The sequence below is a fragment of the Mustela lutreola genome, chromosome 14 (assembly GCF_030435805.1).
Source record: "Mustela lutreola isolate mMusLut2 chromosome 14, mMusLut2.pri, whole genome shotgun sequence".
Classification (NCBI taxonomy): domain Eukaryota; kingdom Metazoa; phylum Chordata; class Mammalia; order Carnivora; family Mustelidae; genus Mustela; species Mustela lutreola.
Genome location: NC_081303.1, coordinates 10,020,001 through 10,042,936, shown reverse-complemented (window position 1 = coordinate 10,042,936; position 22,936 = coordinate 10,020,001). Strand labels below are relative to the sequence as shown.

Sequence of the window (22,936 nt, the reverse complement as noted above, 5' to 3'; positions counted from 1 at the left end):
GGTTTAATTGCTTTGAATTTTTAACTATTATAAAATTATATTTTGGGTTATAGGACCTGAAAACAACATCCCAATAAAGGTAGCAGATCTTCTTAATGAAAACAAAACAAAACAAAAATCAACAAACAAAGATTTTTAGGATTATGGCTAGATGGACGGCTGCAGTTGCTCAAATGCTTATTTTGGCAAAAGCCGTGAGAGGGTTGTCTTAGGTGTCTTAGGAACCACATGATAATAAATTACATTTGTTTAATATCTTAGAGTTTCTTTGCAAGGCACTTTTGCATGTTTTGCTCTGCTTAGTATCAGCTAAACAAGTAATCATCTCTGCTGTTTCCTGAAGCTCTACTAAATGACAGAAAAATGAAGCTATAGGGTCCGAGAGAGCAGAAGAGAATGTAACAGTGGAGGAGAGGTAATAATGCATTTTGTGAATAGGGAAATCAGATGAAGCATGGTGGCTCACATAAAAAGGGAGAAGCAACCAAAAACCCAGAAATAAATCCACAATTATATGGTCAATTAATCTTTGACAAAAAAGGATGAATTTCCAATGGGAAAAAGACAGTCTTCTCAACAAATGGTGTTGGGAAAACTGGACAGCCACATGCACAAGGATAAAACTAGACCACTTTCTTCCACCATACACAAAAATAAACTCAAAATGGATTAAAGACCTGAAACCATAAAAATCCTGAAAGACAGCACAGGCAGGGATATCTCTCGCATGGGCGGTAGCAACATTTTTCTAGATTTGCCTCTTGAGGCAAGGGAAATAAAGCAAAAATATACTATTCAGACTACCCCCCAAAAGTTTCTGCACAGTGAAGGAAATAATCGACAAAATTAAAGGTAATCTATTGAATGGGAGAAGATATTTGCAAACGACATATCAGATAAAGGGTTAGTATCCAAAATACATAAAGAACTGATACAACGGTGCCTGAGTGGCTCAGTTGGTTAAGTGTCTGACTTTTGATTTCAGCTCAGGTCATGACTTTGGGGTCATGAGATCGAGCCCTCTGTTGGGCTCTGTGCTGAGTGTGGAGCCTGCTTGAGATTCTCTGTCTCCCTCTGCCCCTCTCCAGCAATGCTCTCTCTCTCTATTAAAAAAAGTAATAATAAAAGAAAGAAAAAAAGAACTGATACAATTCAATACCCAAAAAACCATTCAATTAAAAAATAGGCATCATATGGGGCACCTGGCTGGCTCAGATCTAAGGGTTGTGGGTTCAAGCCCCATGTTGGGTATAGAGACTGCTTAAAAATAAAATCTTTACAAAAATTGGACACGGACAAACATTTTTCCAAAGAAGGCATTCAGATGGTCAACAGACACATGAAGAGATGCTCAACATCATTCATCATCAGGGAAATGCAAATCAAAACTACAAAGAGATACCACCTCACACCAGTCAGAAGGGCTAAAATCAACAACACAAGCAAAAAGTGTTGGTGAGGATACAGAGAAAAGGGAACCCTCCTGCACTGTTGGTGGGAATGCAAGCTGGTAGCCACTGTGGAAAACAGTACGGATGTTCCTCAAAAATTAAAAATAGAGCTACCCTATGACCCATCAGTTGCACTAATAGGTATTTACCACCAAAATACAAAAACATTAATTCAAGGGAACACAGGCATCCCTGTGTGTATAACAGCATCATCTACAATAGCCAAGCTATGGAAACAGTCCAAGCGTCCATTGGCTGGTGAATGGATAAAGAAAATGTTTTAAAAAAAAAAAAAAAGGAAAAAGAAAATGTGGTATATTGAGGTAGAATGGCGGGCTCGTGGTGAGCAGCTGTCAGGAATGAAAATAGATATACCCTGAAGAAGATATTAAAATCAGTTTCTCTTCAAATCATCTTCTTTCATACCACCCAATAAGCATCTTGATTCACTGCGGCATTAGCAGCAGTAAAATGGGTGATATCAAACAGAACTGTCTGGAAACATTTATTTCCAATTCAAAATGGAGCTTTATATTGTGTTTGTCATAAATCTACATATTCTCCTCTACCAAATGACTGTAATTGCAAAGTAGAGCTTGCTTTGCCCTCTGATGGCAGAACGATAGTGTGCTACCACGCTTCTGAGGACATTCCATAGGAACATACACAACCTATTCCTCAGCCAGATCCTCTGCATGATAATGAAGAAACACATGACCAAGTGCTGAAAACCAGATTAGAAGGAAAAAAATGAGCACTTTGAGCAAGGACCCATGATAGAACAACTTAGCAAAATGTTCTTTACTAAGCACCATTGGTATCCTCGTGGACAGCATCATAGACATCGTAGGAAACTGGATCCTCCAAAAGACAGATGATACTGAGGTTTTCAGGAATAGAAAGGATGTTATCTTGTGTCTCATTTGGCATTTGAGGAAATGCACTGAGTATATTCACTAATATGTTATATAGCAAAATAATAATAAAATGTGTTCATGTAAAAAAAAGTGGTATATGTGGTGAAATATTACTCAGCCATAAAAAAGAATGAAATCTTGTTATTTGCAATGATGTGGCTAGAGCTAAAGAGTACTATGCTAAGAGAAATAAGTCAGAGAAAGACAAATATTGTACGATCTGACTCACATGTGAAATTTAAGAAAGAAGATAAACAAACAAAGGAAAAAAAAAAAAAGACACAAACCAAAACCAAACTCTTAACTATAAAGAACACACTGCTGGTCAGTGGGGCAGGGGAGAGGGACAGATGGATGGGGAAATAAGAGAATAAGGGATGGGGATTAAAGAATATATTTATCACAGGAGGAGCAAGATGGTGGAGGAGTAGGAGACCTAAATGGGATCCCAGGAGTTCAGCTAGATCGTTATCAAACCATTCTGAACACCTACAAACTCCACAGGAGATAGAAGAGAAGAAGAGCAGCAATTCTGGGAATAGAAAAACAACCACTTTCTGAAAGGTAGGACGTGTGGAGAAGTGAATCCAGTGATGTATGAGAGGATAGATCGCGGGGGGAAGGGCCAGCTCCCGGCAAGTGGCACAGCAGCGGAGCACACAATTAGAACTTTCAGAAGTCTGCTTCACTGAGGGACATCACTCCAGAGGCTAAGTGGGGTGGAGCCTTCATGGGGACAGTGTGGTCTGGGGACCCTTGGGGTCACAGAAAGACCGGGGGTGTCTGAGTGTGGCGGAGCCCCCAGGTATCGGAACAGGGAAGCTGGCTACAAAGACAGAGTCGAGGAGGGGCTCTCAGCTTGGGGTTACCTTAAACTGTGATCCGAGCCACAGCCGGGGAACTGCTTTTTGAGCAGGGACTCTATAAGTATCAGATCCGGGGAGACTCGCCTTCCTCCTCCAGGAGGAGTGGTGTGGGAGCACAGCAGGAACCTGCCAGGTTTGGAGACTCCAAACGGGGCCATCCGCCAGAGATAGAAACGCTCAGTCACAGGCCGGGTGAGCTCGGAGTGTGGCCAGAGACCAGGGAGATGGGAGGGACTGATGGCTTTTCTCCAAGGTGCACTGAGGAGTGGGGCCCTGAGCTCTTGGCTCCTCCAGGCCAGAGACTGGGCAGCTGCCATCTTCATTCCCGTCCTCCAAAGTGATACGGAAAGCACTCAGGGAACAAAAGCTCTGAGCGTGAACCCGAGCAGATTGCTTAGCATGGCCCCGGCAAGGGCGGTGCAGTTCCACCTCGGCCAAAAACATTTGAGAATCAGGGCAACAGGACCCTCCAGCAGAAGATCAGCAAGAACATCCAGCCAAGACCAAGATCACTGGTCAATGAGAAGAGCTAGTGGAATGCAGCATACAGAATTCATGGCTTTTTCCCCATGATTCTTTAGTCTTCCATTCAAAGCTAAATTGTTTTTATTTTTTTTTTCTTATTCTATTTTTAAAAATTTTTCCTCTTGCCTACTTTAACCTTTTAAAACTATTTTATCTTATCAATACCTTTCTAAAAATCTTTTTAAATTTTCATTGTTTAAGTCGTTCTAGCTCTTCATTGTATTTAACCTTATTTTTTGTGTAATATAAGTTTTTCTTTCTTTAAAATTTTGGGATGCAGTTTCTTCTAACAGACCAAAATATACCCTAAATCTAGCATATGGCTTTGTTCTAGTCTCCAGCCTAATCACATTCTCTCCTTTCCCCCACTCTTTTTTCAACCAACTTCTTATCTTACCAATTCCTTTTTTAGAATCTTTTCTAATTTTCATTGTTACAGTCATATTTCATCCTTTTATCATGAGTACTCTCATTTTTGTATATATATAAATTTTTCTTTCTTTCTTTTCTTTCTTTAAAATTTTGGGAGGCACTTTCTTCTAACAGACCAAAATACACCCAGAATCAAGTGTGTGACTCTGTTTTATTCACCATATTCACCAGTCTAAAAAAATTTTTTATACATATATACAAATGTGTATAAAAATTTTTTTTCCTCCTTTCTTCTCCCAGTTTCAGGTCTCGTTTGATTTGCTTAATGTATATTTTTCTGGGGTCGTTGCTACTTTTTTAGTATTTTGTTCTCTCATTCATCTATTTTTATCTGGATAAAATAACAAGGTGGAAAAATCCACTTCAAAAAAAAAAAAAAAAAAAAGAACAAAAGGCAGTACTGACAGCTAGGGACCTAATAGATACAGACATTAGTAAGATGTCAGAACCAGAGTTCAGAACGATGATTATCAAGATGCTAGCAGGCTTGAAAAAAGCATAGAAAACACTAGAAAAGCCCTTTCTGGATAAATAAAAACCCTTTCTGGAGAAATAGAAGAACTAAAATCTAACCAAGTTGAAATCAAACAAGCTATTAATGAGGTGCAATAAAAAATGGAGGTTCTTACTGCCAGGATAAATAAGGCAGAAGAGAGAATGAGTGATATAGAAGACCATATGATGGAGAATAAAGAAGCTGAGAAAAAGAAAGACAAAAAACCACTGGGTCATTAGGGGAGAATTCGAGAGAGAAGTGATACCATAAGACAAAACAATATTAGAATAATTGGAATCCCAAAGAAGATGAAAGAGAGAGGGGAGCAGAAGGTATATTGGAGCAAATTATAGCAGAGAACTTCCCTAATTTGGGGAAGGGAACAAGCATCAGAATCCAGGAGACACAGAGAAACCCCCTCAAAATCAATAAAAATAGATCAGCACCCCACCATCTGATAGTAAAATTTACAAATCTCAATGACAAAGAGAAAAATCCTGAAAGCAGCTTGGGTCTGTAATACACAGTGGTAGAAATATTAGATTGGCAGCAGCTTTATCCAACAGAGACCTGGCAGGGCAGAAAGGACTGGCAGGATATATTCAGAGCACTAAACGAGAAAAATATGCAGCCAAGAATACTATATCCATCTAGGCTCTCATTGAAAATAGAAGGAGAGATAAAAAGCTTCCAGGACAAATAAAATCTAAAAGAATTTGCAAATACCAAACCAGGCCTACAGGAAACACTGAAAGGGATCCTCTAAGCCAAGAGAGAACCTAAAAGTAACAGACCAGAAAGGAACAGAGACAATATACAGTAACTGTCACCTCACAGGCAATACAGTGGAACTAAATTCATATCTTTCAATAGTTACCCTGAATGTAAATGGGATAAATGCCCCAATCAAAAGACACAGGGTATCAGGATGGATAAAATAACAAGACTCATTGATATGCTCTCTGCAAGAAACTCATTTTAGACCCAAAGATGTCTCCAGATTTAAAATGAGTGGTGGAAAACCATTTACCATGCTAATGGACATCAAAAGAAAGCTGGAGTGCCAATCCTTATATCACACCAATTAGATTTTAAGCCAAAGACTGTAAGAAGAGATGAGGAAGGACACTATGCAATACTTAAAGGGTCTTTCCAACAAGAAGATCTAACAAAAGATTGAGCTCATTCCCTGCATATTTTCAGACTAAAATGCTTTGAAATTAAAACTCAACCACAAGAGGAAAGTTGGAAAGAGCTCAAATACATGGAGGCTAAAGAGCATCCTACTAAAGAATGAATGGGTCAACCAGGAAATTAAAGAAGAATTGAAAAAAAAAGTCATGGAAACAAATGAAAATGAAAACACAACTCTTCAGAATCTGTGGCACACAGCAAAGGCGGTCCTGAGAGAAAAGTATATAGTAATACAAGCCTTTCTCAAGAAACAAGAAAGGTCTCCGAAACACAACCTAACCCTTCACTTAAAGCAGCCGGAGAAAGAGCAGTAAATAAACCCTAAACCCAGAAGGAGAAAAGAAATAATAAAGATCAGAGCAGAAATCAATGAAATAGAAATCAAAGGAACAGTAGAACAGATCAACGATACTAGAAGATAGTTCTTTGAAAGAATTAAGAAGATTGGTAAAGCCCTGGCCTGACTTATCAAAAAGAAAAAAGACCTAAATTAATAAAATCATGAATGAAAGAGGAGAGATCACAGCCAACACCAAAGAAATACAAACAATTATAAGAACATATGAGCAGCAATACACCAGCAAATTTGACAATCTGGAAGAAATGGATGCATTCCTAGAGTCGTATAAACTACAGAACTGAACCAGGAGAAAATAAAAAACCCAAACAGATCCATAACCAGTAAGGAGATTGAAGCAGTCATCAAAAATCTCCCAACATCAAGAGGCCAGGGCCAGATGGCTTCTCAGGGGAATTCTACCAAACATTTAAAGAAGAATGAATACCTATTTTCCTGAAATGCTTTAAAAAAAATAGAAATGGAAGGAAAACTTCCAAACTGATTTTATGAGGCCAGCATTACCTTGATCCCAAACCCAGAAAAGACCCCATCAAAAAAGGAGAATTACAGACCAATATCCCTGATGAACATGGATGCAAAAATTCTCACCAAAATACTAGCTAATAGGATCCGACAGTACATTAAAAGGATTATTCACCATGACCAAGTGGGATTTATTCCCATGCTGCAAGTTTTGTTCAACATCCGCAAGTCAGTCAATGTGATATAATACATTAATAACAGAAAGAACAAGAACCATATGACACTGTCAATAGATGATGAAAAAGCATTTGACAAAGTACAGCATTCCTTCTTGATCAAAACTCTTCACTGTGTAGGAATAGAGGGTACATACCTCAATATCACCAAAGCCATCTATGAAAAACCCACAGTGAATATCATTCTCAATGGGGAAAAATTGAGACCTTTTCCCCTAAGGTCAGGAACATGGCAGGGATGTCCACTATCACCACTGCTATTCAACATAGTACTAGAAGTCCTAGCCTCAGCAATCAGACAACAAAAAGAAATTAAAGGCATTAAAATCATCAAAGAAGAAGTCAAACTCTCACTCTTTGCAGATGATATGGTACTTTATGTGGAAAACCCGAAAGGCTCCACTTCAAAACTGCTAGAACATGTACAGGAATTCAGCGAAGTGTCAGGATACAAAATCAATGCACAGAAATAAGTTGCATTTCTATAGACCAACAAGACAGAAGAACAAGAAATTAAGGAGTCAATCCCATTTATAGTTGTACCCAAAAGCATAAGATATCTAGGAATAAACCTAACCAAAGAGGCAAAGAATCTGTACTCAGAAAACTAAAGTACTTATAAAAGAAATTGAGGAAGATGCAAAGAAATGGAAAAGCGTTCCATGCTCATGGATTGGAAGAATAAATATTGTGAAAATGTCTATGCTACCTAAAGCAATCTACACATTTAATGCAAACCCTATCAAAATAACATCATTTTTTTTCAAAGAGATGGAACAAATAATCCTAAAATTTATATGGAACCAGAAAAGACCCCGAATAGCCAGAGGAATGTTGAAAAAGAAAACCAAAGTTGGCAGCATCACAATTCCAGACTTTAAGCTCTATTACAAAACTGCAATCATCAGGGCGCATGGGTGGCTCAGTCATTAAGGATCTCCCTTCAACTCAGGTCATGATCCCAGGGTCCTGAGATGAAGTCCCACATCAGGCTCCCTGCTCAGCTGGAAGCCTGCTTCTCGCTCTCCCACTCCCCCTGCTTTTGTTTCCTCTCTCTCTGTCAAATAAATAAATAAAATCTTTTTAAAAAAAATTTGTAATCATCAAGACACTATGGTACTGGCATGAAAACAGACACATAGATCTGTGGAACAGAATAGAGAGCCCAGAAAAGGACCCACAACTCTATAGTCAACTAATCTTTGACAAAGCAGGAAAGAATGTCCAATGGAAAAAAGACAATCTCTTCAACAAATGATGTTGGGAGAATTGGACAGGCACACGCAGAAGAATGAAGCTGGACCATTTCCTCACACCACACTCAAAAATAGACTCAAAATGAATGAACGACCTCAATATGAGGTAAGAATCCATCAAAATCCTTGAGAAGAACACAGGCAGCAACTTCTTTGACCTCAGCCACAGCAACTTCTTCTCAGAAACATTGCCAAAGGCAAGGAAAGCCAGGGCAAATATGAACTATTGGGATTTCATCAAGATCAAAAGCTTTTGCACAGCAAAGGAAACAGTCAACAAAACCAAAATGCGACTGACAGAATGGGAGAAGATATTTGCAAATGACATACCAGATAAAGGGCTATTATCCAAAATCTATAAAGGACTTACCAAACTCAAGACCCAAGGGACAAATAATCCAATCAAGAAATGGTCAGAAAATATGAACAAACATTTCTGCAAAGAAGACATCCAAATGGCCAACAGACCTGTACCCCTGGGGATAAAAATATATGTTTATAAAAAATAAAAAATTAAAAAAAAAAAGAATGAAATCTTGCCACTTGCCACAAAATGGACGGAGCTAGACAGTGTAATGCTAAGTGAGATAAATCAGTTAGAGAAAGATAAATGTCATATAATTTCAATCCTATGTGGAATTTAACAAACAAATGAAACAAACAAAACAAATGAATAAATGAAAAAAAATGAAACAAATGAACAATGAAACAATACAAAAAACAATGAAACAAAACAAATTAACAAAGAAAAAAAAAGGGGAGACAAACAAAAAAACAGATAAATATGGTGAACAAACTGGTGGTTGCTAAAGGGAAGGTTGGTGCAGGGATAGATGAGATAAAGGAGAGCATAAGTACTCATGAGATCATGAGTACACACACACACACACACACACACACCCCTACATACACATTGTTAGAAGACTATCAGTTATCCAATAAAAGATTTTCTGGAAAAAAAAAAGTGCTCAACATCACTCAGCATCAGGGAAATACTAATCAAAACCACAGTGAGATACCACATCACACCAGTCAGAATGGCTAAAATTAACAAGTCAGGAAATGACAAGTGCTGGCGAGGATGCAGAGAAAGGGGAACCCTCCTCCACTGTTGGTGGGAATGCAAGCTGTGCAGCCACTCTGGAAAACTGTATGGAGATTCCTCAAAAAATTGATAATAGAGCTACCCTATGACCCAGCAACTGCACTACTGGGTATTTAGGCTAAAGATACAAATGTAGTGATCTGATGGGATACATGCACCCAAATGTTTCTAGCAGCAATGTCCACAATAGCCAAACTATGGAAAGAGCTTAGATGTCCATCAACAGATGAATGGATAAAGAAGATGTGGTATATATATACAATGGAATACCATGTAGCATCAAAAAACCTGAAATCTTGCCATTTGCAATGACGTGGATGGAACTAGAGGGTATTATGCTGAGCGAAATAAGTCTATCAGAGAAAGACAATTATCATATGATCTCCCTGATATGAGGAATTTGAGAGGCAGGGTGGGGGCTCGTGAAGGAAAGGGAGGGAAAAATGAAATGAGATGGGACCAGGAAGGGAGATAAACCATAAGAGACTCTTAATCTCAGGGAACAAACTGAGGGTTGCTGGAAGGGCGGGGGAAGAGGGAGAGGGTGACTAGGTTATGGACATTGGGGAGGGCATGTGCTATGGTGAATGCTGTGAAATGTGTAAGCCTGATTATTCACAGACCTGTACCCCTGAAGCAAATAACACATTATATGTTCATTTAAAAAATGGAAGAAAATGTGAATATATAAAGAAAAAAAGAGAAAAAATAATACATTTATCATGATGATGAAGATTTTAAAAATTATATAAATTAAAATAAATCTATAATAAATAAATAGAATGATTTTTTTAAGATTTTATTTATTTGAGAGAGAAAAAGAGCATGAGCAGGGGGAGGGGCAGAAGGAAAGTGAGAAGTAGATTCCCAACTGAGCAGGGAACCCTGTCACCTAGGTGTACAGCCGATCATCAGGCAGAAGAATGACTCTCAGTGTTCAGCTAAAACACGGAATTGCCAGCCTAGAGAGGTGGGCCTGTTGCCCTGCCGTGAAACAGCTTTACCAAGCACCAGCCATGTTTCCTTTCAGCTTCTTACCACATCACTGTGTAATGCGACTGCTGAACGTTGGAGTGAAGAGTCCCCTATGAAAGGCAGAAACTATAATAGATGAGTACAAAAGCAAAGCCAACGCTAGAAACAGAGCCAAAAACACCTTCAGAAATTAATTGGAATTCTCAGAGAGAAAAGACAAAATGAGAGCAAATTTTTAAGAATAAGGAAATTTCCCATAACATAGAAAGATTGGAAATAAGGAAGAAAAGATTTTTATTTTATTTTATTTTATTTTTATCTTTTGGAAGAAAAGATTTTAAAACTGAAAGGATTAATTCAGGTAACCCAATAGCCAACTAATAGAGATTTAAGAAATAAAACAGAGAGAAGAAAAGAAGTCATGCACTTCTGAGAATAGGAAAGCAGGCCTCTAGATTCAAAGGGCCTATCCAGAAAAATGAAGGAGAACAAAATCTACACTCAGTCTTATCTTCATACTGATTCAGAACACCAGAGATTAAGAGGAAATGCCAGAAGTGTCTCTAGAACAACAACAAAATTAAGTCTCAAAATATGATTCTGGAATCAGAATGGCAGGGGAATTCTCAAGAATGGCATTGCATGGGGCGCCTGGGTGGCTCAGTGGTTTACGCCGCTGCCTTCGGCTCGGGTCATGATCTCAGGGTGCTGGGATAGAGTCCCGCATCGGGCTCTCTGCTCAGCGGGGAGCCTGCTTCCCTCTGTCTCTCTCTGTCTGCCTCTCCATCTACTTGTGATTTCTCTCTGTCAAATAAATAAATAAATAAATAAAATCTTAAAAAAAAAAAAAAACAAAAACAAGAAGAAGAATGGCATTGCATACTGGAAAGACCAGAGAATAACACCTTCAAACTTTTGAGAAGAAAAGATCTTCAACCCAGAATCCTCTACTTCAGCCAAGTATTAATCACGTGACAGAAGAGAATGAAGACATTTTCTGCCAAAGAAACTCTCAGCACTTCCCCTTCCTGCACCTCCTCCCGGAGGAAGCCCCTAGAGGTTGTGCTCCACTTAAACGAGACAGTAACACAAGAAGGAGTCAGGACGAAAGGGGCCTGCTGCAGGGGAGAGGCAACAGGAAACCTCTGGACAGAAGTTGCACTTGGAGAGCATACCAGTCCACTGAGGCACAGGGGACCAGAGGCTCCAAGACAATGGATGCCAGGGGCATTGGAAATGGATGGATAGACTGCATGTTGGATTTAACCACGTAGACTATCTTTCGTCTTCACACTCTAGTTTGACTTTTTTTTTTTTTTTTTTTTTTTGCAATCTAATTGAGGAGTGTGGCAGGACGAAGTGGTAATGATATGAGAAACAGAGCAAGGGGGCAAGTGAGAAATAAGAAAGGGAATGTAGGGCGCCTGGGTGGCTCAGTGGGTTAAGCCACTGCCTTCGGCTCAGGTCATGATCTCAGAGTCCTGGGATCGAGTCCCGCATTGAGCTCTCTGCTCAGCAGAGAGCCTGCTTCCCTCTCTCTCTCTCTGCCTGCCTCTCCATTTACTTGTGATTTCTCTCTGTCAAATAAATAAATAAAATCTTTAAAAAAAAAAAAAAAAAGAAAGGGAATGTAGTGGTCAAGAGTCAGTTGGCTCAGCAGTGAGCAGTGCTTGCATGGTAGTAATGATAAGGCAAAAGATAAATACTGACTTAAGCCAAGATTTTGATATAATTATGTTTAAGTAATTGAGGAAGTAGAAATGGAAAGAGGGGATAATAGAGGATGGACCAAAGAGAAAGTGAAATTGTAGCATGTCCGAGATGGATACCTGTATAAGCATATTAATTCTTCTGGAGTTATGTATGGTAAGAAGAAGGTGCTAGAAGAAAGGAAAGAGATTGGTGCCTGGGTAGCTCAGTAGGTTAAGCGTCAGACTCTTGATTTCAGCTCAGATCATGACCTCAGGGCCGTGGGATTGAGCCCTGTGTTGGGCTCCATGCTGGGTCTGGAGCCTGCTTGAGGATTTCTCTCCCTCCCCTTCTGTCCGCCATCCCCAACCCTTTCTTTCTTCAAAAAGGAAAAGAAAGGAAACAGTCTGCTCTCAACAGAATGATACTGAACCGTGAGCTGGTTCAGAAGCATTATGGTTACTACAAGCAGGTAACACATTGGCCAGAACTTGGTGGCTTTCAACCGTAACAACCACTGTAGGCATTGCCTCTCAAGGGTCCTAGGCCTGAGGATTTCAGGAAGGGCTCTGCTGGGTGGTTTGGGATGCAGGAAATGGAGTGGGGCTGGAGCAGCTGGAGCCTAGCCACACCTCTCATCCTGTCTCCCTCTCCCAGGGCTTTTCTATGGGGTCTCTCCAGGTAGGCTAATTTGAGCTTTTTCCTCATTTGGCAGCTCAGGGTCACAGAGGTGAATGTCCCAAGAGAACAGGATATCATCACATCGCATCTATGATAGTTCATTTTTTGTGTCAATTTGACTGGATCTCGGAATGTCCAACTATCTGGTTAAACAGTATTTGTGCATGCATCCATTTGAGGTTTCTGGAAGAGATTAGTGTTTGATTCAGTAGACTGAGTAAAGTGGATCTCCATGTGCGGGGGGGCATCATCTAATTCTTTGAGGGCCTGAATAAGACAAAAAGTTGGAGGAAGGATGGAGTCGCTCTCTCACAGACCACTTGAGTTGAAACGTCTGTCTTCTGCCCTCAGAGCTCCAGACTCTTGGGTCTTTGAACTACAACTACACTGCTTGGGCCTTCTCCAGCTCATGGAGGACAGACATGGGATTGCTCAGCCTCCATATCTGGGGGAGCCAATACCTGATTGTAAATCAATGTGTCTGTCTCTTTGTCTGTCTGTCTGTCTCTCTATATATATCCTGATCTGTTTCTCTGGGGAACCCCGACCAATACATAATACTCTGCCAGTCAAAGCAGTTACAAGGGTTTTCCCTGATTAGCAGGGAGAAAACACAGACCCCTCCATTTCCAGGAAGGGGAGTCTCAGAAGAAGAGCATTGTGGGATGGGAGATATCATTGTGGCCCTCTTCGTAAGAATTGCTGTTTTCTGTGATAAGCCTTGTAGTATTATTTGACCATTAAACAATGTGTGTGTTATTTTTACAAAAATGCAAATTAAATGTTAAGGATAGTCCTCTCATTTTTTTAGCAAGTGAGGGAAATGTCTCCGAGAGGAGAAAATAATGTTCCAGAGGGGGCTGAGATTTGAACCAGATCCTTTGCTCTTAGTTTGATGCTCTTTCCTCCTGACCAGATGACTGAGGAGAGTCACTGTCATTTATATTAATGACCACAACCCTACCTCAATTATAGTGGTTAACAAGGGGGCTGGCCAGCCAACCTCAGCATTTTCAGGCTTGCTTGTTCGTTAGCCTGAATATTAATGCAAACCCTGAATGCAAATAATCAGATCCCAGCTAAGCAAGATCAAAGCAAAGACACGGATGCTAACATGATGCTCCAGGCGCCCGAGAATCAAATTTGGTTTTTCAGATGTTAAACCCTGGGACCAGAGTTTCTCTCAGGATCCCTCAGGGTGACACTGCCTTAGGCTGGGACCCTTTAATGCCCACTTGACATACACACACAATTACCCAACTAAAACACAAAACAAAACAGAAGTCTTGTAAATAAGTCTCCGTGTAGATTGGTTATGCTACCCGCGTCCGTTCTCTGAATATCTACCTGTACTAACCACCAGATTTCCCAGGAGAGGCCACTGACCTTGGACTTGTGATTGCTCAAGGCATGAGCTATCTGTCCCCAAATCCATGGCCATTGCCAGCATGTTGCATTGCTGGTCTCCTGACTCGCTTCTGAGGAGCTACCCCGCGGCTCCCAGACCATAGCCAAGGGCCAGGGTGTCCCTCCCGCGTGGCTAAGTATAGTGGTCATATTTGACCCTGGTCTATGAAGCAACAATGTCATGTTAAAAAATTAAAAAAAAAAAAAAAAAAAAAAAGCTGTGATCTGAAGCAAAGAGGAAAGGATCCCAAATTATACAGCTGAAAATTTTAAAGGAAGGTGGTGTTGCTGTCTTATTGAAAATGATCTTTAAGACTCTCTCTCTCTCTCTCTCTCTCTTTTTTTTTTTAAGATTTATTTATTTATTTGAGAAAGAGAGAGAGACAGGGAATGGAGGCAGGGGCAGAGGGAAAGAGAGGATCCTAGCAGGCTCCACACTCAGCACAGAGCCCGACGTGGGGCTCGACCTCACAGCCCTGAAATCATGACCTGAGCTGAAATCAAGAGTCGGACACTCAACTGACTGAGCCACCCAGGCACTCCACACTTTATGAATTTCTGATTGGAAAGACGATGTGTCTGGGAATCTGGATTCAAGCTCGGGGGAGGGGGGGGTGAGTGGGACTTTGGGGACTGCATACAGCAAAGAGTATAGAGTAATACTGAAAGTTGCTTTTAAAGAAAACAGGGCATAAAGGGGAGAAAAAAGCCAGGAAGAGTGGAGCATGGTACCTCAGCATCTCTAATGCTAACATAAGGGCCGAGGATAGTCTTCAAAAGAGTCTCAGCAAAAAGCATCAGGAAAAAGGGAGAGAGAACAGGGTTCTTATGGCACGGCTGGGCGAGCTGAGTTGCTGATAAGCTGGCTGTGACGTGTGAAAATTATAACCAAAAAATATGGGGCAGGTGTATGAGGCCCTCCCCACCCTGTAAAAAATCATGATTCTTCTAGAGATGAAAGTAGGGCCACAGGGTAGAGCCCAGCCTTGAGGATCCACAGCACCTGAACAGAAGGACCCTAAGAGGGGTTTTGAGCAGCACCCTAGAGGAATTTGTTAGGAGAAAGGGAGTGTGCAAATCAGAGTTTCAGGAGGCAATGCCCTTACTCTTTGTTCTGGGCTGAGTCTGTCCCAGCCCACTCCCCAAATCCGTGTTGAAATCCAAACCTCCAGAGGCGCCTGGCTGGCTCAGTTGGTTGGGTGTCTACCTTCAGATCAGGTCATGATCTTGGGATCCTGGCATCAAGCCCCAGCTTGGGATCCTGGAATTCAGCCCAAGTCGGGCTCCTTGCTCAGTAGGGAGCCTGTGTCTCCCTCTCCCCCTCCCCCTGACTGTGCTTCACCCATCCCCATCAAATAAATAAATAAATAAATCTTAAGTTGGGGGGGGGGATCCAAACCTCTGGTAACTTGGAATGGAACTATATTGGGTTGCAGGGACTTTAAAGAGGTGATTAAGTTAAAATTAAAACCCATTAAGTTAAAATAAATCCATTAACTTGGGCCCCGTCCAATCTGACTGGTGTCCTCATAAGAAGAGGAAGTTTGCACACACGGACAGACTCCAGGAAGATGTGTGCGCAGAGAAAGACACATGAGGACACAGCGAGAAGGTGGCCATCTGCACACCAGGGAGAGAGGTTTCAGAAAAAGCCAATCCTACGGACACCTTAATCTGGAACTTTTAGGCTCCAGAACTGTGAGAAAATAAATTCCTTTTGTTCAGGTCTGTGCAAATTTGTCACAGCAGCTGGATTAAACTAATACAATGTATTCGGGGTTTGTTTTTTTTTAAGATTTATTATTTGACAGAGAGAAACACAATGAGAGAGGGAACACAAGCAGGGGGAGTGGGAGACGGAGAAGCACACTCCCCATTGAGCAGAGAACCCAGTGTGGGACTTGATCCTAGGACCCCAGAATCATGACCCAAGCCCAAGACAGATGCCCAAAGACTGAGCCACCCAGGCACACCATAAACTAATACAGTGTTTTACAACCGTTTGCACTTTGTCATCTAAAATTTCCTCTGGGGGCACCGGGGGTGGCTCAGTGGGTTAAAGCCTCTCTCTGCCTTTGGCTTGGGTCATGATCCCAGGGTCCTGGGATCGAGCCTCACATAGGGCTCTCTGCTCTGCGGGGAGTCTGCTTCCCCCTCTCTCTCTGCCTGCCTCTCTGCCTACTTGTTATCTCTGTCTGTCAAATAAATAAATAAAGTCTTTAAATTAAAAAAATAAATAAATAAAATAAAATTTCCTCTGGCTGCAGCAAAACTTAATTGTGCCCTTGATCTGAGTGAGTTGGCTAAACCACAAGGGATATGTAGAACAAAACGCAATGCCAGAGAAGCCTTGGGGTCAGGGTCAAGGCAAGGGGCCTTGGGTTGATAGGGGATGGCCTTCCTTCTCACATACGGACTGTGAGAAAGTATGCTGGACTCCTGCTGGCAGGGCAGGGGGACAACATCACACATTCCTCCAGCATCACGTTTGGACATTAGGTCCCGCAGGACCTTTCAAATACACAGACTGGTACACATTTTGAATGAGGCTCGTTAATACAAAAGATGCAAATAAAGAGTATACTGCTTGGCAAATTTGTTTACTTTTCCCAAGCATGAAAAGAGAGTTCTTATGCCACCAACACCCTAATTAAAAAGTAAAACGTGGGGTGCCTGGGTGGCTTAGTGGGTTTCTGCCTTTGGCTTAGGTCATGATCCCAGGGTTCTGGGATGGAGTCCCGCATTGGGCACTCTGCTCCGCAGGGAGCCTGCTTCCTCCTTTCTCTCCCTGCCTGCCTCTCTGCCTACTTGTGATCTCTGTCTGTCAAATAAATAAATAAAATCTCAAAAAAAAAAAAAAAAGTAAAACGTGTTATGGTTGGAGGGCCATATTATAAATGAGACACTTGGAGATCTTGGTCGGGGTACAAAATCTGTGGGCTGATTGACAGGCAGGGATGCTTCTTTGGTTTCCAAGAAGCAATTTTTTAAGGCCAAAACAACAAAGAAAATTAAACCACTAAGTATAATAAAGTGAGACGGTGAAGTAACTTTATAAATTCGATATTCTAAGGAACAAGAATAGGGAAAATTGCAGTAGGGAAACATATCCTCGGGGATTTGAAGCCAGGTCGTCTGAAGCACTTTAAATATCTACCAAAGACCTCAAATGTTATCCTGTGGGCATGATGAGGCATCAAAAGTCCCGAGAGGTCATCACATTGGTCATTGAGAAAGTTGACTCTGAAAGCCAGAAGGAGGAGGGTGTGGAGCATGTGGGGGCCACAGAAGTAGGGAAAGCAGCTAGGAGGGTTCATTATCCCAGAGAGAGATCCAGGGGCCCGGAGTGAGGGCAGTGGCCATGAAAATTGGGCAGGCGTGTGGATTGGACCAGAGACACTCAAAGGTGAAACAGAAGGCATTGGTGATTCATTGAAAGGCACGAGGCTAGGAAGAGAGAGTCGTTAAAGGTGAAGTCAGGTTTTCAAGCTTAGGTAGTGTATCAGTTTCCTGTTGCTGCTATAACAGATGATCACACATCTGGTGTCTTAAGCAGCACAAATGTATTATTTTGGAGGGAAGAAGCCTGACATGGGTCTCATTGGAGACTGCATTCCATTCTGGAAGCTCTAAGGTCGAATCTGTTTCCTTGCCTTCTCCAGCTTCTGGAGGAAGCCAGCAGCCCTAGTTTGGCTCATAGCCAGCACCTTCACCAGGTTCACCACTGGTAACGGCAGAAGGAGTCTTTCTTCCTTTACATCTCTCTCTGACCAAAGCCAGGGAAGTTTCTCTGCTTTTTAAGATCTCACATGAAGGATTCCTGGGTGGCTCAGTCAGTTAAGTGTCTGACTCTGGCTCAGGTCATGATCTCGGGGTCCTAGGATCGAGCCCCTCGTCAGGCTCCCTACTCAGCCCCCTCCCCCTACTCTCTATCTCTGTCTCTCTCTTAAGTAAATAAATACAAATCTTTTTAAAAAATCTCATGTGATTAGACTGAGCTCACCTGGACAATCGAGTTGAATTCTCTCCTCTCCAAGTCTGTAACCTTAATCAGATCTGCAAAGTTCCTTTAGCTGCTTAAGGTAACAAAACGTAGGGTCTAGGAATTAGGGCATGAATGTGTCAGAGAGACATTATTCTGCATATCACTGGTACCAAAGAGCAGGCGTTTTCAATTGGAGTCATTGGTGGATTATGAAATCTATTTCATAGGGAACTATCAGTATTTTTCTTTAAAGGGGAACAGAATTAACAGAAATTAATGGAGTACAGTGCAGGTACAAGAGTATTCATGTTTTGCTAAGTTTCCATTTAGTTTTTTATGTGTGAGTGTACTGGGTTGGGATATAACATGGATTTCTTACTGAAGATCATGGGTAAGAGTGTTTGAAAGCCATTGACTTAGACAAGAGGCTCGTGAAAGTCCTGAGCAAAACAGAGCATAGAGCTAACAGCTAACATTCACCCCATGTTTGCCATGAACCGAGCCTGTTCTAAATACTTAACATTCATTAACTCATGTAATGTTTCCATTTCCCAGCACGGCAGATTCTGCCATTACTTCTATGTTGTGAATGAGAAAGTGGACAGAGACGGAGTGTCTTGCCTAAAGTCACACAGGTAGTAAATAGCAGAGCTGGAGTTTAGTGCCCGATATACTAATATGGCATGAATTATATATCGTATATATGGTATCATTAATATGAGCCCCCAGCTTCGAAGTCTGTATACTTAACGCCGCTCTGCAGGGTCTGGGGAGGAAGGCAGCCTTGCTCCTCTCGCTCGTCCTGCTGCTTCAAGAACCCTTGCCCATGCATACCATCCTATTTAAAATAGAAAAAGGCCAATGACTGTAGAACAGAGGACAAACTTCTCATGTAACTCTGAGTATGGGTGAAGAAAGAGAAGAAAGAGAAGCTTCTCTCAATCCAAAGTCCACAGTAAGCCACTGGCAGCTAGCCTGAATTTCAACCCAGGTGTTGGAGTATAAGAGTAACATACACCATTAAGACTAATATGCATGAAATTCATTTTAATACTGGTCCTTGAGCAACAAGGAAAAATGGACCCATAGTAATAATAAAGATCAACGGTTAAGTATTCTTAGAATGGACACATGCCACACATCATATATACACCGATACAAACTATATTTTATTTGAATGACAACTGTTCTACTTATTATCACAGTAATCAAATAAAAATTAAGTGATTAACCGCTGAACTGCTCTTTTCAGTGGAAATAGGAAAAAAAGAGAGCTGATCCTTTCCCTTGGAGAAAGGATAAGGAATAAAAGATACTGGGATGCCTCGGTAGCTCAGTTGGTTCAGCGTCTGCCTTCGGCTCCAGTCATGATCTCAGGGTCCTGGGATCAAGTCCCATGTTGGGGTCCCTGCTCAGCAGAGAGTCTGTTTCACCCTCTCCCTCTGCCCTGCTTGTATGCACTCTCTCTTTCAAAAAAAAAAAAATTAAAAAAAGAAATATAAGATATTATATGCTCATTTTTCCTTTTAATCAGCCTTGACTCAAAATGCTTAAGGAACCTTATTTTCCTATCCATAAAAGGGATGTAATCCTAACTACATGAAATTCTTTTGTAAGCCAGAGGGTGCTAAGGTGTGCATTAACTATATTTATGATTTTATTTACTTATCAAATGTTGATATAATACTCAATAGCCTGGCATTGTTCTAAGGGCTTTGCAAGTTAGTATTAGTGTATCTCATGCTCATGGAAACTCCCTGAATAAGTATATCATTATTGTCATTTTACAGATGAGAAAACTGAGGCACAGAAAGATCAGGAAACTTGCCTCAGTTCACAGAAGGTAGGAAGTAAGGGGGATGGATTCTATGTCTTGCAGCCTGGCTCGAGGCTGTTCTCAGAAGCCCTCTGCTATGTCACGCCTATCAGGAAGATGGTTCTAGAATGGGAAGTCCACCTCCATGTCCATGCATCTGATGCATGGAAGCCCAATGTGATCTCTGTACCTCTTGGCTTCGTTCCATGATGTCTACCTTGGAAAGCCAAGTCCTACAAAAGACCGCTCCCGTTGGTCAGGCTGTTTGACACAGACTCGCAAACAGAATATTCTTTATCACTCTGATTAGCTTTGTGCTTTGATGTTCCCTTCTCTACAGTGCTGCCTAATATTTTATTGCACCATATCTTCTTATCTACTTCCATCCATTATGAAAAGACTGAAGTTAATTCAGTGGAAAGTGAAAGAAACCACCGGGCAACTGACAGTCACTTGCTGACAGCAAGTGGGCAAACGGTGTGTGGTTGCTTACTGAGACGCCGTGTGTCTTACTCACCCCTCGCCCCAAAGATGCCCAGAAGGTTTGGGGACAGGCGGGTTGGGGGGGGGGGGTCTGGGGATTCCAGGGTGTGTTGCCCAACCCATCTGCTAAGCCTGTCTTATCCCTACTCATCTTTCTCCTCAGAGACAAGTGTAACTCTTCTCCAGGACTCGGACTTTGCAGAAGGCACAGAAGGTATAAAATAGTGAGATTTGGGATGTGAGGGAGATCTGGCTGCGACATCTGTCACCCCACTGATTGCCAGGGTTGATTCGGCTGATCCGGCTGGCTAGGTGGGTGTCCCCTTCCTCCTCACTGCTCCGTGTGTGTCCCTCCCGAAGCTGTGTGCTTGGTCGACAGTATGACTTCCCCGACCGAGGAGAGGACCGTTCTTCGGTCAAGGGTATTTGAGTAGCTGTGCTCCCCTGCTAGAACCTCCAAACAAGCTCTCAAGGTCCACTTGTAGGAGAACATAGGGTAGTCAAGCTTCCAAGACTCCAGACACATCCAAAAGAGCTGCTGCATGTGGCAGTCTGCCTTTCTTTAAAAAAAAAAAAAAAATAGTAAAATTTGCTTAGACATGTGCAAATGAGAGCAAGAGATGAACAGCTAAAGACAGCTGGCCAAACAAGGATAAGGAAATTGAGGAAACCGCCAAGTCAGGCAGGGATGGCTGTTAACGTGAAGGAAAGAGAAAGGAGAAGAAAGAAAGACAGAGACCCCATATAAGATTTGGTGCAGGGAGCGTTTTGTAATGAGGAAAGACCTCCTTAAACACTGGACTATTGTCAATGCCCTATTTTTTATTTTTTTTTTTAAAGATTTTATTTATTTATTTGACAGAGAGAAATCACAAGTAGATAGAGAGGCAGGCAGAGAGAGAGAGAGAGAAGCAGGCTCCCCGCTGAGCAGAGAGCCCGATGCGGGACTCGATCCCAGGACCCTGAGATCATGACCTGAGCCGAAGGCAGCGGCTTAACCCACTGAGCCACCCAGGCGCCCCATCCTATTTTTGATTTAGCAAACATTAGTTGAGCACATATTATGTGCTTGCGACTTGGGGTATAAAGATAAATAAGATCTTTTCTGGGACACCTGGGCAGCTCAGTAGGTTAAGCGTCTGCCTTCAGCTCAGATCATGATCCCAGGGTTCTGGGATCAAGTCCCACATCAGGCTCCCTGCTCAGTGAGGAGTCTGCTTCTCCCCCCTTCTTCTTCTCCCTCTCCCTCTGCTGCTGCACTCTCTCTCTCTCTCTGTGTCAAATCAATAAATAGAATCTTAAAAAAAAAAACAAAAAAACACCTGTCTGTCTAGATTAAAAGTGTTTACATAGAAAGGGTGATTGGGTGTGAAATTTGCTTGTATTTTACAGACTATCCCATCAGTCAGAGAGTGTACCTTACTCTGTTACCCATAGTAGGAGCTCTATGAATATTGATTGAATTAAAATATTAGCGTTGAATAAGACTAAGCTAAAAGAGTCAACCGTGCACTCATTCAACACAATTGTTTATTGTGGTAAAATATACATCACATAAACTTACAACAGAAGCATTTTTATGTGCATTTCAGTGGCATTACGTGCATCCATTTCATTGTACACCCCCTCCCCATCCATCTCCAGACGGGTTTCATTATCCCAAACAAACCCTGTAACCATTAAACAGTAACCCCCACCCCACTTCCTCCATCCAACAAATTTGGGTCTATTCCTTCATTCCACCAATGTCTATTGAGCACCTATGATTCAAATCGAGCCCAGTCCTCATTGTGGGAGGAACACGACAGGCGTGTTCTACCCTCCTGAGCATACGATGCAGGAAGGAGAGGGCAAGGCCACTGACAATGGGTAGAAAGTTAACATTTGGTGGATGCTCCTGACGTCAGCGGTTGCTTCGTCTTGACAACACTCTGAGGCAGCAGTAGCAACAGAAGTGTTCAGGGAGGGAGGTGTGGGCTGCGGGGGTCTGTAAGTCAGAAGGACAGAACTTGGTCAGGGCGTCAGAACTACGTTGAGACCTGGGGGTTAGCCGGACGGAGAGTATCTCCAGCACCAGAAGGACACCGAGGCAGGTCCTGGGAACAGAAGGGTCCCCCGGGGCCGAGGACGCTCTGAGAAGCCAGAGGAAAGGCTGGGGAGGCAGCAGAGCTCCCCCCTGACCCCCTTCCCCAGGCGGGTGGGGGCAGGGCTTTATGCTCTATTCTCAGGGCAGTGGGAAGCCGCCAAGAGACTTTAAGCAGGGCCTTAAAAAGATCAGTCACTCTGGCGAATTGTTAATGAGTGATTCCCTTTTCTACCAGCTCTATATTATTATGCTGATGGCAAGTACAGCTGAATTCGAACCACCCCTGGCAGAAAAATTGCTACTATTTACAATGTAAAAACTTTGTTTGAAGTTCCCGGTCTGGGAATTCACATTTAAGTAAATGGTGTGGACCGCCCCCCCCCCACTCGCCGTCTGATGAAGGAAGAAACTAGAAATGTGTCCCAGCTTGTAGCCCACCAGACCTCTCGAACCGGGGGCGGGGGGGAGAAATCAGAGCATCCTTAGAAAGATACAAGTGTGAGCCTAAATCCG

At 42.1% G+C, this 22,936-nt stretch overlaps 1 pseudogene; it reads left to right on the top strand.

Annotated features, from left to right (window-relative positions):
* The first annotated feature begins 1,899 nt into the window (after positions 1-1,899).
* LOC131815216 (large ribosomal subunit protein mL42-like) lies at positions 1,900-2,338 on the top strand (annotated as a pseudogene).
* Positions 2,339-22,936: the final 20,598 nt, after the last annotated feature.